Source organism: Terrapene carolina, unplaced genomic scaffold, assembly GCF_002925995.2.
Source record: "Terrapene carolina triunguis isolate 2854851 unplaced genomic scaffold, T_m_triunguis-2.0 Scaffold62, whole genome shotgun sequence".
NCBI lineage: Eukaryota > Metazoa > Chordata > Testudines > Emydidae > Terrapene > Terrapene triunguis.
This window is the reverse complement of record NW_020664413.1, coordinates 43,445,805-43,461,637: the sequence shown is the minus strand read 5'-3', so window position 1 is coordinate 43,461,637 and position 15,833 is coordinate 43,445,805.

Here is a 15,833-nt window from a genome sequence, read left to right as displayed (position 1 = left end):
TTAACAAACAGCCCCATGGAAGGAGAAAGTGTTTCTTCTGTATTAACAAAACCAAGCAAAGGAAAACAACCTTCATGACTGTTATCCTGTGAAAAAACAAATGACTTGTTAAATTGAATCATATCAACTGATTCACATTATTAACAAAGACAAGTAGAATTACTCTATTGGACGTCCCTACATGCATGCTCACATTCTACAATTATTATATTCCTTCTGTTTTATAGCTACATACCCTCACAGAAAAGCACACACTTCCTAGTAGCATTATGCAATTTTTAAGAAGAACAAAAAAGCAAAATATACACTCCACGTTAACCATGCAGTAACAAAGGGAGAAAGATAGGGTCAGAGAGCGAGAGAGACACTGGCACACCCACATACTGAAAGCTTCCATTCTCACATTGACTGTCATGGAAAAGGAGGGAAAATCAGAATCGGGGAGAGCGGCCTTCTCTACACTAAAGGGAAAAGTCGATCTAAGCTACGCAATTTGAGTTACGTGAATAGCATAACTCAAATCGATGTAGCTTAGATCTACTTACCACGGGGTCCACACTACGCGACATCGATGGGAGATGCTCTCCCATAGGCTCCCCTTACTCTTCTTGATCTGGTGGAGTACAGGAGTCGACGGGAGAGTGATCAGTGGTTGATTTAGTGGGTCTTCACTAGACCCGCTAAAGTGACCACCGATGCATCGATCGCCGCAGCATCAATCCTCCGGTAAGTGTAGACAAGCCCGGTCTTGCACTCAATTCTCTCTTTCAGAGTATTTATTTTTAAAATGTGTTTAAAAAAAAAAAAGCACACAAGAGAAAAGATGTGCACACAACCTGTCAATTGCTAAACCAGTTGGAATCAATTTTTCAGTTAAGATTTTTTTATCAAAGGTTTTACTAAAATCAAAATATATTGCATCTATTGCATTCTGCATGGCCTCTGACCAAAGGGCTCTAGTCTGGCAAGATTTATTCCTTTTAAACCCAGGCTTCATGTTGTTCTTCATTCAGTCACTTTCTGAGACAAATGTATAACCGCAACAGGGCATCTGTTTTTGGACAGATTGGGTGCTTGGAGACCTTATTCCTCTCCAATGCCCTGAAAAAGAGGCAGCCTTGAATTGGATGTCTGGGCTGAACAATACCTGGATACTGCTTGCAGTGGGGCATTTCTGTACTGGGGCAGGGCCATGGTCCTACTTCTCCTGCATATTGGCAAGGTTGTGTTGTCATGACTGTCCATGCTTTTTGCAATATTGAGCAAGTCCCACTGTTCAGTTTGCTACCCTCTAGTACGAGGGGCATTATGCCTTAAAAAGGTCTAAGATCACCAGGCACCACTGCTCAGATGTTCCTTCCTCTTCTGCCTCTTCGTGTTTCTGCCTTGTAAGAGGCATAACTGAGTTCTTGATGTTTTGTGATTTATGTTCCAGTATTTCCAATGTTACACTACGTCTGGAGGTTAGACGTACAGGGTGGGAATTATCAGGGTTACTCTGCTTTCCCTTTTTTGGAAATTAGTACATTTGCTTCCCTCCTGTCTCATACTATCCCAATTGTCCATGAATTTCCAAAAATAGTGTGTGTTAGCTATTTCCCTTAATCCCACACGATGCATGTCATCTGGATCAGCTGATTTGCATGTCTTCAAATTGCCCCAGTGTTCTCTTGCTTTTTATCAACAATTGTTATACATGTTCAATATTTATGACATGTTTGTTGAGTGTCTAGCACAATGGGATCCAATCTTTAGCCACTACGACAATACAAATGTTAAATAATCATTTTTATTATTATCATCCAAAGACCCTGAAAGCAGCGCCGCCACCAGCAGCTTGTCTTTCCTCAATTGTTCTTGTTTAAAATACACTGATAAAAGGTGCTAGTTCTCTATCTCAGCTAAGGGTATATTGCCTATATTGTAACTTACATTTGTTTTGGTAAGACTGACTTGCACTTTTTTTGTCAAATGAATGCTGAACACCAAATGAGACAATCAGACACCAATGCTTTAGATTATCCTGTGAGCTAGAGTCTGAGCCCCTAACAAAGGTTCCTTTGAACCACTTAATAAAGCTGTCCTATTTGGGCAGCTGGGTTCTCACTTAGTGTAGGGAATCCCAGAGTATCATAAAGCCAGCATAATCAGCTCTCCACCACCCTTCATCATCCTTCCAACATAGGGGACCTGCTGGGGGATGATCTCTAACTGGTATAATGGCCTCTCAGGAGGGATTTGAGAAGTGAAAGAAAATAGCCTTCTTTGTCCCTTCCCTCCTTTGCTTCCTGTGCTGAACCCATCTCCCAAGCATTAGGAGCTGACTCTGTGTTTACTTTACCTCTCTTACTCATGTTTTAGTGAAGGAATAAAATAGGTGGAGGCGATCCCAGTGTTATATGGTACTTGCCCATGACAGACGAACAAGTGCCAAAGGTTCTTATGGAGATAAAAGGGTCATCTCAGACCTCTGTAACATAAAAGATACAAACATAAATAATAGCACTTTTCCTCACATCTGTACCATAGAATCTTGCAAAGGCCAATCAATATTTCCATTATTGAAACAGGCTTTGATCAACAAACAACAACTAAAACCTAGAAAAATATTTCTATATGTGATATATTAAAAAAAAAATCCAGCAGCTTGGCATATAGACCCTTAATCAGGAAACCCCTTTTATATGTTATAGTAACACATAAAAAGTCAATTGAATTTTAGCACCTCACCTATAGCATTGTTGTGTGGTAACACAAGTACTAGAATGTTCCTTCTGCGGTGGTTAAACTAAGTCAGGAATATCCAAAAACACTGTTATGTGTCCTCCACTGACCCCCTGCTAGCATTCTACGTAAACTCCTGAGCCAGAAAGTTATAAAGGAGTCTATGTCCTGGAGGATGAAGTGATGAAAGACTGGCTTCAAGGAAACAAGCCAACCACCAGAATTCATTCTGGGAACCCATTAATTTGACCTGGAGGAAAAAAATGAAGTCAACCACATCAGAATTAGCTGGCACAGATCTTATGCAATCCTGCAGTGTGAGGAGGCAGTAAAGAGTCATACTCTGGGATCCCATTTCCAAAATGCTGGGAGAAGAATGCTGATGGTTTCTCAATATGGTTGACTTAAATATCACTCATAATAACCAATGACTTCCCACCACAGGCCATCCCTTGTGAGTCAGTAGGCAAGTCTTATGACGAGTGATGTAACCTGTTCCTGTCCCCTTTGCCAAACCTTCAGACTCCTATGTGACAAATGGCCAACTTTTCCTTCTCTTCCAGTGGCCAAACTCTCTGCCACTCTTATAGAATCATTCCCTTTATCCAAATAAAAGTTTACTCGTATGTCATAATTGGAGAAGGAAGCTACATTCACTTAAAAGTAAGAAAAATGAATTATGGGAATAGAAGATGGTGTGCAGATTTTAGTGATACTTGACTATGACTGAATGTGACCCTATACCCACCTGCTACACACTGTTGCTATAATTTTTGTGCAAAATATGCCTTGTAAGGTATCATTTGAAAACTAATAATCTGCTGGTCAATAATATCATGGTGCAATGTATGTAGCTCCATTGTGGGTAAAATTATGAAATCCCCCCTATTTAATGTTAAAGGCACATATTCAAACTCATATAGTTAAATGGACCTGTTCAAACTCGCATAGCCCCGATTAGGCACAACTGGTCAAGTAGGTCTTAAACAAAAGGATGTGTGGTTACCTTGGTTTGCATATAAGCTGTAAACAAAGTCCTCGGACAGTGAGAGGGAAAAGAAAGGAGACAAAGAAAATCTATCTCAAAACCCACAGGTGAAAGAAAACGGCATAAAGCATTTTTCCTACTAGACTCCATGTCTCCTTCTGCTCAGCTGAATGCAACTTTATGATGGGGGTTCAAAGATAAAAATGAGGGGAAAACACACGTCTTCCCATCCATCTCCCTTTTTGCACCTAAGAAGACAAAGGAAACAGCCGTTGGGGGAAGGGTCCTGACTTGAATAGCTTGGTCAGTAATGCTGATGGAAGGATGTGGTAAGGACTTTACCTTAAATCAAATATAGTTTAAGTTAGAAACTAGGAAGTGTTTTATCTTTATTTTTCTCATAACCATTTCTGACTTTTATGCTTCATTACTTGTACTCACTTAAAATCTCTCTCTTTGTAGTTAAATAAAATGGTTTTATTCTGTAATTGAAACTGATCCAGTGTGCTTCAGTTAAATTGCCCGAGTAACTCCATTTAAGGTGGCAAGTTGTTGTGTATTGTTCCTGTAAAGGAACAACAGCCCTAATATCGTTGGAATTTCCAGGAGAAGGCTGGACAGTATAGAACATACTTTTGGGGGGAAATCTGGACTAGGAGTGTGTTCGGGGTCACCCTGCAGTATAACAAAGGCTGGTAAAAGTCAGAGTATAACCCAAGTGTGGCTGGTGGATTACAATTACACACAGACGCTCAGCGTGTGGTTTGCATTCTGGAAGGCTGTTTGTGAGCAATCCAGGTGGGAGCAACTGCAGCAAGGCATTGTAAGGCTCCCATGGTTGTGGGGCCGGGGGGGTAGACAGCCTCTCACTGGACTAGTTTGCACTCCGGAATATCACAATGACCCTTTTTTGCTACTGTAGCCAATGAATAGTCATGAGAAAATCTGACACTGGAAAAGTGTGTGTAAGAATTCAGATTTCCACTTTCCCTCCAATATTAATTTGGTTCAGCCAGGTAATCGGTTAAGTTATTCAAAAGGACGGTGGGATCTATTCCATTTATGCTTTTTTGGTAGGGTTCCTACAGTAATAATTAAACAGACACTTTGTGTCTGAAGTAAGAGAACTGATGCATCATGAACATTGCTTAAAGGATTTGTGAACTAGAAAACAGTGATTCCTCCCTTTTAGATCAAAATAGTTACACAACACTTACAAGCAGTGAATGTTCAGATAGCTTTGAAAAGTATCTAGCAGTATAAAGCAGAGATTATAAAACATTACTTTAGAGCATTTTATGTCTTAGAATGAATATATCTAACTGACATTGTTGCATATAATTCTTTCATATTTAAACACCTGGTTTCAACCTTTAAAGGTTTTATATAGTCAATTTATGGGATACCGGAGGCATGTGTAGGCTCATTTGCTCTGCACAGTAAAAATATAAGCTGACTCCCCACAATGGCTTAATGTTTTTATAAGAAGAGATGAGAGGAGAATATTACAGGATCATTTCAAATGGTGCATTTACTTTGTTAAGGCAACTTAAAGCAGAACACAGGAATTAAATATTGCATCACTTCAATCTGTTTGTGGAATATTGGTGGGAGCAGACAGCATGTGCTCCCCCTCTGACCATTATGTATAACATCGGCTAGTACATTTAATGAGCCTTACTTTTCCTGGCTTTCAATATTCAAATATAAACTCACCAATATGTATATTAACTCCAATTAAACATTCGCCATACTAGATTGTTGTGGTTGTCCTCGAAATTATGATAAATTCCAGGTTCCTTCTGTACAATTATATAACAAAGCGCTACATTATTTTAGAAAATTGGTGAATACTGCAATCAGCATTGTTATACATTTATTTTTAAATTCTGAGGAAGAGTTGCTGAAAACAAGTCAATAGAATAATTGTGTATTTCACCGCTAATCTATTTTATGTTTTATTAAATGTTCAGTGTTATTTTTGTAATTCATTTACATGGTAATAGGCAGCAGAGCCATCAGAGTTGCTTAACAATTCAGAAACAGCTTTGGGGTTTGGATCCTCTAAAATTAAATAGGATCATTCATCTGGCTGGACAAACTACAAACACAAATATCTTTTTTGTGCTATGCAGTTGGTTATAGCATTATAGTGTTTGCTTATTAGCTGGTATTCCCATTGAGATTCCATCAGGGATTTCATTCTAATCCATTGCTTTCCGTTCACAATTTTCTAAAAAGTACATTGGGGTGAAATTTTCCAGGCTTGAATTCAGCTCCAAGGTGATACACAAATGTAAATAAAAAATAAAGTGTGTGTTTATAAAGTTTCAGCAAAATGTATTCAACTATTTTTGAGTTCTGAGAGAGTGAAAAAATATCCAGTAATTTTCCCATTGTTTGAAAAACTAAAATGTTATTTGAGCACAGATAACTCGGACGTGGCTGACTCACCTACCACATGGAATTTTCCAGGGCTCTAATCACCCTCTAATGATGAGCAGACTGAGGCACAGCGGGCACCTTCTTAATGCTCAGTACCAAAGGTGGTTGCAAACCAGAAAGTGGTAGCAAGGTGCACAGGCAACAGGAGGGAAGGAGGCTGAAGTGCTATATCAGCTAGGAAGGCCTGGTGAAGAAAACTTAGGCTACGTCAATACTACAAGCTAGGGGAATGATTCTCAGCTCACGTATGCATACTTGCCCTAGCTCTCATCGAACTAGCGTATGTCTGCGCAAGCTGGGAATCACACTGCTAGCGTAGACATAGTCTTAGAGGCGTGGTTAATTCATATAAGCTTTGGAAAGCATCCAAATATATAGAGAGTTACCATTATTGAGCCTCTGAGTCTTATGAGGTTTGCCCATCATTATTTACATGCACCTGAAGCATGCAACTATAACAGCCTAATAGTATGCCTTATGTATTATTGCTTATATACACTCAGATGGTGACATTGTTATGACCGCATATCTAGCAAAAAAAGAACATCATGTTCTGAAATGGCTCAGATAACTGGTTAGTTTGCAAAGATGTGTGGGATAAAAGCCAGATTCTGAGTGTAAAACTTTCAATCACAGACTAATTTCCTTCCAAGTTCCTAACAGTGAGGAGCACTGAATGCTTTAAATTAGCAACCTGCAATCTATATTCATCCTGAAAAGTCACATTAAGCCTCTAATTTTGAAAATTGACAAAAAGTCAAGCAAGGTACGTTATTTTAGAATGTAATGGCTCCATGGGGAGCTATTTACATGATCCAACATAAGACTTAGTGCATTGCACATAAATCAAAACACAAATATCCCCTATACTCAGTTCTGTTAGTTATGTTGTGAGTATTTTATTTTTCTGTGAATAAAAGTTTATTCCCTTTTCTTTGTGAAAGGAACAAGTGATCAATCATACCTAAGGAGTCTTTAACAAGCTTTGAGAAAAAAATCTTACATAGTCATAGCAACAAACGGCATCATTCCACAAAAATTGAACAATAACAGCTAAATGTATTGTTGACAGCCAAAAACATTAACCTACAAAGGCTTCCAAGAGAACATGGTGAGAAGTAGTTGAATTAAATGATAATTTTGCCACTGTATTCAGATGACGCAAATGGGGAGAATACACACACAACTCTATTGGAGCCTTCCCGTTTTGAGTGTAGTAGTCACTGATGTGCTAGAGGTGTGAGGGAGCACTGAACCAGTGGCAGTTTGGAGACGCTGCACACAAGGGATTCATCTGATAGTTCTCAATAGGTTGCTGCTTGCAGAAGGTGGGAAAGGTTTTGCACATTTGGTCACTGCCAGACACTGCTTTTGCTGAATCTGCTTCTGTATCTGAGTGCATGTTAGCTGAAATGATCTCTGTAGTACCTAAAAGGGCTTTAAGAGGCTATCAGCACCTCTTGGGAACATAAAAATATTCATACTGGGTCAGATTAATGGTCCATCTAGCTCAATATCCTGTCTTCTGACAGGGGCCAGATGCTTTAGAGGGATTGAACAGAACAGGGCAACTATCGAGTGATCCATTTCCTGTCGTCCAGTCCCAGGTTCTGGCAGTCAGAGGTTTAGGGACACCTGGAGCACGGGGTTGCATCCTTACTATCTTAGCTAACAGCCAGTGATGGACCTATCCTCCATAAATGTATCTAATTCTTTTTTGGACCTAGTTATGCTTTTGGCCTCCACAACATCCTCTGGCAACAAGTTCCACGGGTTGGCTGTGCATTGTGTGAAGAAGTACTTCCTTTTGTTTGTTTTAAACCTACTGCCTATTAATTTAATTACATAAGAACATAAGAACGGCCATACTGGGTCAGACCAAAGGTCCATTTAGCCCAGTATCCTGACTTCCAACAATGGCCAATGCCAGGTGCCCCAGAGGGAATGAACAGAACAGGTAATCATCAAGTGATCCATTCCCTGTCGCCCATTCCCAGCTTCTGGGACCTCTAGTGACCCCTAGTTCTTGTTTTATGTTTTCTAAGCTAAACAGTTCCAGACTTTTTAATCTCTCCTCATATAGAAGCTGTTCCATACCCCTATTTATTTTTGCTGCCCTTCTCTGTCCATTTTCCAATTCTAATATATCTTTTTTTGAGATTGGGCAATCAGAACTCCACACAGTATTCAAGGTGTGGGATTTACACCACAGATTTATATAGTGGCATTATATCATCTGTCTTATTATCTATCCCTTTCCTAATGGATCCTAACACTCTGTTAGCTTTTTTGACTGCCATTGCTCACTGAGAATATGCTTTCAGAGAACTATTCATGATGACTCCAAGATCACTTTCTTGAGTGATAACAGTTAATTTAGACCCCCTCATTTTGTATATATTGTTGGGATTATTGTTTCCAATGTGCATTACTTTGCACTTATAAACACTGAATTTCATCTGCTATTTTGTTACCCGGTCACCCAATTTTGTGAGATCCCTTTGTAACTCTTCACTTTGAACTTAACTATCTTAAGTAATTTTGTATCATCTGCAAACTTTGCCACCTCACTCTTATCCCCTTTTCACATTTATGAATATATTGGACAACACAGGTCTCAAGTACAGATCCTTGGGGGACCCCACTATTTACCAATTTCCATTGTGAACCTGATTTACGCCTACCCTTTGTTTCCTCTCTTTTAACCAGTTACTAATCCATGAGAGGACTTTCCCTCTTATCCCATGACAGCTTACTCTGCTTAAGAGCCTTTGCTGAGGAACCTTGTCAGAGGCTTTCTGAAAGTCCAAGTACATTGTATCATCTGGATCAACCTTATCCACATGCTTGTTGACATCCTCAAAGAATTCTGAAAGATTGGTGAGGCATGATTTCTCTTTACAAAAGCTGTGTTTACTCTTCCCCAATATATCATGTTCATCTATGTCTAATAATTCTGTTTTTTGCTATAGTTGCAACCAGTTTGCCTGGTACTGAAGTTAGGCTTACTAGCCTGTAATTGCCAAGATCATATCTGGAGCTCCTTTTAAAATATCAGCGTTACGTTAGCTGTGTGTGTGTGTATATATATATATGGTATAGAGGCTGATTTAAATGATACCACAGTTGGTACTTCTGCAATAATCAGTTAGTACCTCTTGAAAACAGTCTAGCCGTATATTACGTCGTGTGAATAGCGGAATTAAAATTGTAAGGAGGCTTAAAAATGGACTCAAATGATTTATTCAGTTTGGTTCATTGATTCTTAGTTGTTTGGCAACTGGTATCCATATTCCTTGACTATTCATTGTCACTCAGTTTGAGAAGAATATTTCTTTGGGCTGGAGGTGATAGTTGCCACTGAAAAGTTATTTTGAGATTGAATTTGACATATTTATATGTATTGGTTATTAGGACCGTCAGAGAGAGATGCATCCAAAGTCAATTGCAGTCCGTCCACTGATTTCATTCGGTGGCTTACAAAATTTAAAGAGAGCCTTTTCCATTCTCTTAGGAGATAGTTAAACAAAATATCAGTGACTTTGGGGAAGTTTTCTGACATGTTAAGTGGTATAACACATAATAGATAGTTAATTCTTGAGATGACATTTATTTTGATCATAGAAGTTTTACTTTAAAAGAACAGATGCAGTTGCTTCCATCTGTCTATTGAATGTAAAGTAGTAAAAAGAGAGACAGAAGTTTTTTTCAATATCACTTCATAGGAAAATCTGAATGTCCTAGCACTGCCAATTCAGAAGTATGGAGAAGAGACAAAGAAGGCTACCAAGCAAAAAAGGAATGGATCAGTAACTTCCTCATGCTTTCCTAGGAAACCATGCCTAGCATCCTTTGAGATACAAAGGATGTAACATTTTCAAAGGGGCACCAAAATAAATTTTTAAAAAAGCAAATAAACACATGATGACTATGCAGAATGTGAAAATCTTAACAGGACCACTGAAGGCAGAAAGTGTTTAGAAGGAATATATCTATGGCTTTATCAAATCCTCACATTACTTTCCTTTTCTTTCTCCTTTTTGGGCTTAGAGACCTTGCTATAAATTATAACAAAATGTGCCTAACATGTAACCAAATGCATACTGCAAAAGACAGATTACCCATTAATTTATGATCAAGTAATTGTCTCCTTGCTATAATAATCACCATTTTTTATTTTACAGTTGAGTAATCACTCTTAGGAAGCCATGATGTCAGGTGCAATGGAATGTAGATAAATGCAAAAGAGGATACACAGTCTGAGTAAACCAATTTAGAGATAAGTAAGCAAGGTGGATGAAAAGAAATATCACAGATTAAATGGTATTTCATAGTTTACACAAAAGAGATATTTATAAAAGAAGCAGAAAATTTCAATACATTTTTATACAATATGCACACACACACACACAATATAAATATATATGTCTTATATAGAAAGCTAGAGAGATGTATTCACTTTTAATATTAGCAAGTTAGTTTACTGCTGATGAAAGTGAGGGATTTGTAAAACTGCTTAACTATGATCCCGAGACCCAGTCCAGCTTGACTCCCTCCCAGCTATCTAACCTGCCCAGAACCTCAATTACAATAAATAAATCTTTGCACTTCTAGGGCATCTTCCATCTGAGGATCTCAGTGTCAAAACACCCCTGGTGTTGCATCTGTAAGTAAATCATCCCCATTTCACAGATAGGAAAAATGAGGCACATGAGTTGGGGTGGTTTTTTTTGGTGAACAGTAGAAATTTGGCTGATGATGGTAGTGAGGAGGCCCTCTTAGTGTCTGTTCCTAGTCAGTTAATACATGCTATATCATTCCTGAAGGGAAGAATAGTACAGATTATTATATCTTCAGGGGTGAGAATTTGGGGTAAGAGAGAATACCAAAATGTTGGCATATCTCAAGATCAAACGCCCAACTTCAAAAAGACCTTTGCTGCTCTTTGAAAACTCAGTTACTCTCCATTGGCTTGTTGCCCTTTCAAATTTAAATATGATAAATTAATATTGTTACATTGCAATGCAAGCATGGGGTTGAATTGGTCTAGTTCAGGGATCAGCAACCTTTGGCATGCAGCCCATCAGGTAAAGCCCCTGACGAGACGGGACGCTTTGTTTATCTGCAGTGTCCGCAGGTTCGGCCGATTGCAGCTCACACTGGCCGCGGTTCACCGTCCCAGGCCAATGGGGGTTGCGGGAAGCGGCGCAGGCCGAGGGTCGTGTTGGCCGCCGCTTCCCGCGACCCCCATTGGCCTGGGACGGTGAATTGTGGCCAGTGGGAGCTGCAATCGGCCGAACCTGCGGACACGGCCGGTAAACAAACCGGCCTGGCCTGCCAGTGGCTTTCCCTGGTGGGCTGCGTGCCAAAGGTTGCCGATCCCTTGTCTAGTTTATAGCTAAATTGATGGTTAAGGAATTCTTTTATTGCTTGTGCTGTGGCTGTAGGACAGTGAAGTGTATCTGACCAATGAAGGGTCCTGCATTGGCAAAGGAGGGAAGTTGCTGTGATTGATGCACAATATAGAGTTTTAGTTTCATAGACTCTAAGGCCAGAAGGGATCATCATGATCAATTAATCTGACCTCCTGAAGTTGCTGGTCAGACTCTCACCCACCCACTCCTGTAGTAGCCCATAACCTCTGGCTCAGTTACTGAAGTCCTCAAATCTTGATTTAAAGACTTCAAGTTACAGAGAATCCATTTACTCTAATTCAAACCAGCAAGTGACCCATGTCCCACGCTGTAGAGGAAGATGGAAAAACCACCAGGGTCTCTGCCAATCGGACCTGGGGGGAAATTCCTTCCCAATCCCAAATATGGTGATCAGTTAGACCCAGAGCATGTGGGCAAGATCCACCATCCAGACAACTGGGAAATGTAGCTTTTTATTTTATTTAAAGTGAATTTAGTGATGTATTACACCACCATGGTTTTGGCTCTGTTTGGTACACTTTCAAGCTCAACAGAATGAAATGGCCTCTGGTGCTTTTCTCAAACTTGGAGGCTCTAGGGACAAATAAAGTCCAAGGCTAATGACAACAGACACAATCACAAGTACAAAGTCTTGTCTGTACTACAAGTTTTATTAAAGCAATAAGTTACAATTACCCATGCATATAGAAATCCTATAAAACCTATGCAATAATTATAACTAGTCATACTCACATCCTCAATGATATTCTAGGGTTCGATGGACCTCTCAATAGACTATCATCACTAGAGGGATGGTTCCTGCTGAAGTTTCCTGTGGGGTTGTCCCTTGGGTCTTCCCACTCTTATCCAACCAGGGAACCTTCTTTTATATTGTAATTCTGACCACGCCTAACATCTTATGTATATGCATGAAGGTGTCAGCCTTCTTTCCCTTGTCTGTACTTTCACATTCTATGAATATTGGGGTGCTCTGTTTTTCATAGATTGTTTGTAATTTCTCTTATTCTCATTAGCATTTACACATGACATGTATTCTGCGGTCAGGACAAACATTTAAAGATGTTACAATCAGGTGTCTTTTGGTTTCAGACAATACATTTGCAGTTTATTGCAATTCATTTTTCTGTAACCTCATCTATTGGCACATCTTCTGTAGTAACCTTGTGACCTGACGAGCATAGGGTTATTCCTAGGTCACTCACTCATGCTAAGCATTCTTAAGCCTATGGCCTAGTATGGCTAAAACTAAAATCTAGATCTCAGTCTGCAAGCTTTGCATTTCAGCCATGCTTTACTTATATACCTAATACACACTCATCACTCCTAAATACTTATCATTCCTATACTTCTATAATCCTACAATTTAAATCTATTTAGCATATATTGATTATATATGAAATAGCATATAAATTGACCATAACATCACATAATACAATGGATGATAAAATGAACTACAGTAAGAATTCTCTGTAGCAACTCAGAACCCTCCCCATCTAGTGTCCCAGCTCAGTCGTTGGGGTTATTTGCTAATAGCAGTTGCAAATGGGCCATATGCCATTGTAGGCAATCTCATCATCCCATCCATAAATTTAGCAAGCTCAGTCTTAAAACAAGTTAGGTTTCTTGCCCCACTACTCCCCTTGGAATGTTGCTCCAGAATGTCATTCCTCTGATGTTTAGAAACCTTTGTCTAATTTCAAGACTAAACTTATTGATGGCCAGTTTATATCCATTTGTTCTTGTGCCAGCATTGGCCTTAACGCCTCTCCCTCCCTGGTATTTATCTGTCTGATGTATTTATAGCGGACAATCATATCTCCCCTCATCCTTCATTTTGTGAGGCTAAACAAGCCAATCTCCTTAAGTCTCCTCTCGTAAAGTAGGTTTACCATTCTTCTGATCATCCTAGTAGCCTTTCTCTGCACCTGTTCCAGTTTGAATTCATTTTTCTTAAACATGGGAGACCAGAATTGCACACAGTATTCCAGATTAGGTCTCAGCAGTGACTTGTACAATGGTAATAACACTTCCCTAGCTCTACTAGAAATACCTCTCCTGATGCATCCTAGCATTGCATTAGCCTTTTTCAAGGCCACATCATATTGGCAGCTCATAGTCAACCTGTGATCGACCAATATATCCAGGACAGTTTCCGTTTTGCCCTTTGCTACCTTCAGCCAATCTCTTGTTACAGCATTGAACTGTTCAGTTCACCAGTGTTGTCCCTGCTTATCTAAGTTCTGTTTGTTAAGAAATACGTGCTACAAGCACCACATTTAGCTAAAAGGGACAGTTAACAGAATCTCTATATCTGAATGGTCATCTTGGCTTCTTTTTTACTACAAACTCAAAGGGTGAAAATACTTAAATCCTTGCAGTACTACGTCCATGGCTGACCTCTAAGTTCCCAAAGGCTGTGGGAACAAGGAAAATCCTTCAATGTGTAGAAGCCGAAGGTTAAAGATTTCCTGTGGGACTACAAAATCTTGTCCTTCGGGTCAATGGAAATGAGAGACACTTCAGAGATAATTGCTTGGCCCTTATGGCAAAGGTGCAAGAAAAGTTTGAATGTATAATGAACCTTTAAGCATTAGACAATATTTTCAGTTGTTGTAAATTTTTCATTTGAGCTGAAGTGTTATGAAGCTAAAAGAACCAAAAAATAAACAAACTCTGACAAAATCATAAGGCAAGAAAAAGAAATTAATCCAAAATGAAATGATCCAGTGCTGTTGTATGAAACACTGAGAATCAAACACAGCTACAACCCTTTATCCATGTCTAATACACTAGCATGTACTAATTCTGATAGATAAATTAGGCACATTCTCCCCTCCACTGGGAGGAACAGGGGAGAGAGAAGAACAGAGTAATATGGGGCAGAAATGTTCTGAAATTGTTGTGTAAAGAGGCTGGAAAGAGGGCTTATCCATTTTTAAAGAGTAAGGGTGAAATCCTGGCCTCATTGAAGTCAGTGGCAGAACACCCATTAACTTCAATATTATTATTATTAAGCTTATTATGGTAGTGCCTAGGGGCCACCCAAATGTGGGGACCTATTATGCAAGGCACTGTACAAACATAGAACAAGAGATGGTACCTGCCCCCAAAAGCTTATAATCTAAATAGGGTCAGGATTTTACCCCATGTATGGCATATGCTGGGAACCAGAAGAAACCTAGTCAGAGTCCCTGAGAGAGGTTTATTTCTTTCAATACTATCAGCCAGACTTGGGCAGGTAAAAAAGAAAGGGGGGAGAGAGAGAGAGAGAGAGACTGCAAGACTATATTAGAGCATGTGAAAGGAAATGTATCAGTGATGGACTGAGAGACCAATCTGCCACATCCTAAGGCAGAGTCTGTTTTGTTTCTGAGAGCACAGCGAATTACTGAGGATCCAGAGTCATATGGCAATTAGTAATAGAAAAGCCTATAGCAGGCACCAAAAGATCTCACTGGGCCAAACATCAGGCTTCCAGGCACTGCTTCCAGCAAGTATAAAGCACAAACTTTCTTTTAATAAATATTGTAATTGTCTGTAAAATGCTTTGAAGGTAAAAGCACTATAGAAATGCCAAATATTATCATGAATTGAAAGTGGTGTCCATTTGATTTTTTTTTTAAATGCTACTAGGTGTAGCAGTTTCAGGCACAGTGTTGTACATGTAGATCCACTTTTCTGTGTACTATACATTTAAATTTCTAGTAGTCTACAGTCAGCAGAGCCTCTGCCATTTCGTGAAGCAGAGCTGGAACTGTTTGCTATACAAGAGACATGCACTGTGCTCTCGCTTGGAGCCTTTACTTTTCTTCTTCCTTGTTTTATTATTTAGTTTAGTTTCCTTTAATCTAAAATAAAACTTACTCAGGCTGAAAGTATATGATTGTATATAAGGTATAGAAAAGCTAACCCACAGTACTAATGTGCTAATTAATAATTCTTGAGCTGGAAATCAATGCTTCTTCTCTTTATATCATTCTCTCCTCTCAATGTAACAAATTCATACTTTCTTTAGTTTCTGAGACTTGTGCTATTCTTATGGACCACAGATTTGGGGATTTCTTTGGTATTTTTACTCCCACTACGTACAGCACCCAAGCAATGAAATAACAACTTACAGAGCTAGCATTGTACAGCTATGTAACAATATGGCCCTACAAATGAGAGCCCACAGCACAATGATGACATGTGTGAGTGAACCATAAAATTACCTATGTTTGTTCCAAGAATGTACTGTAGTG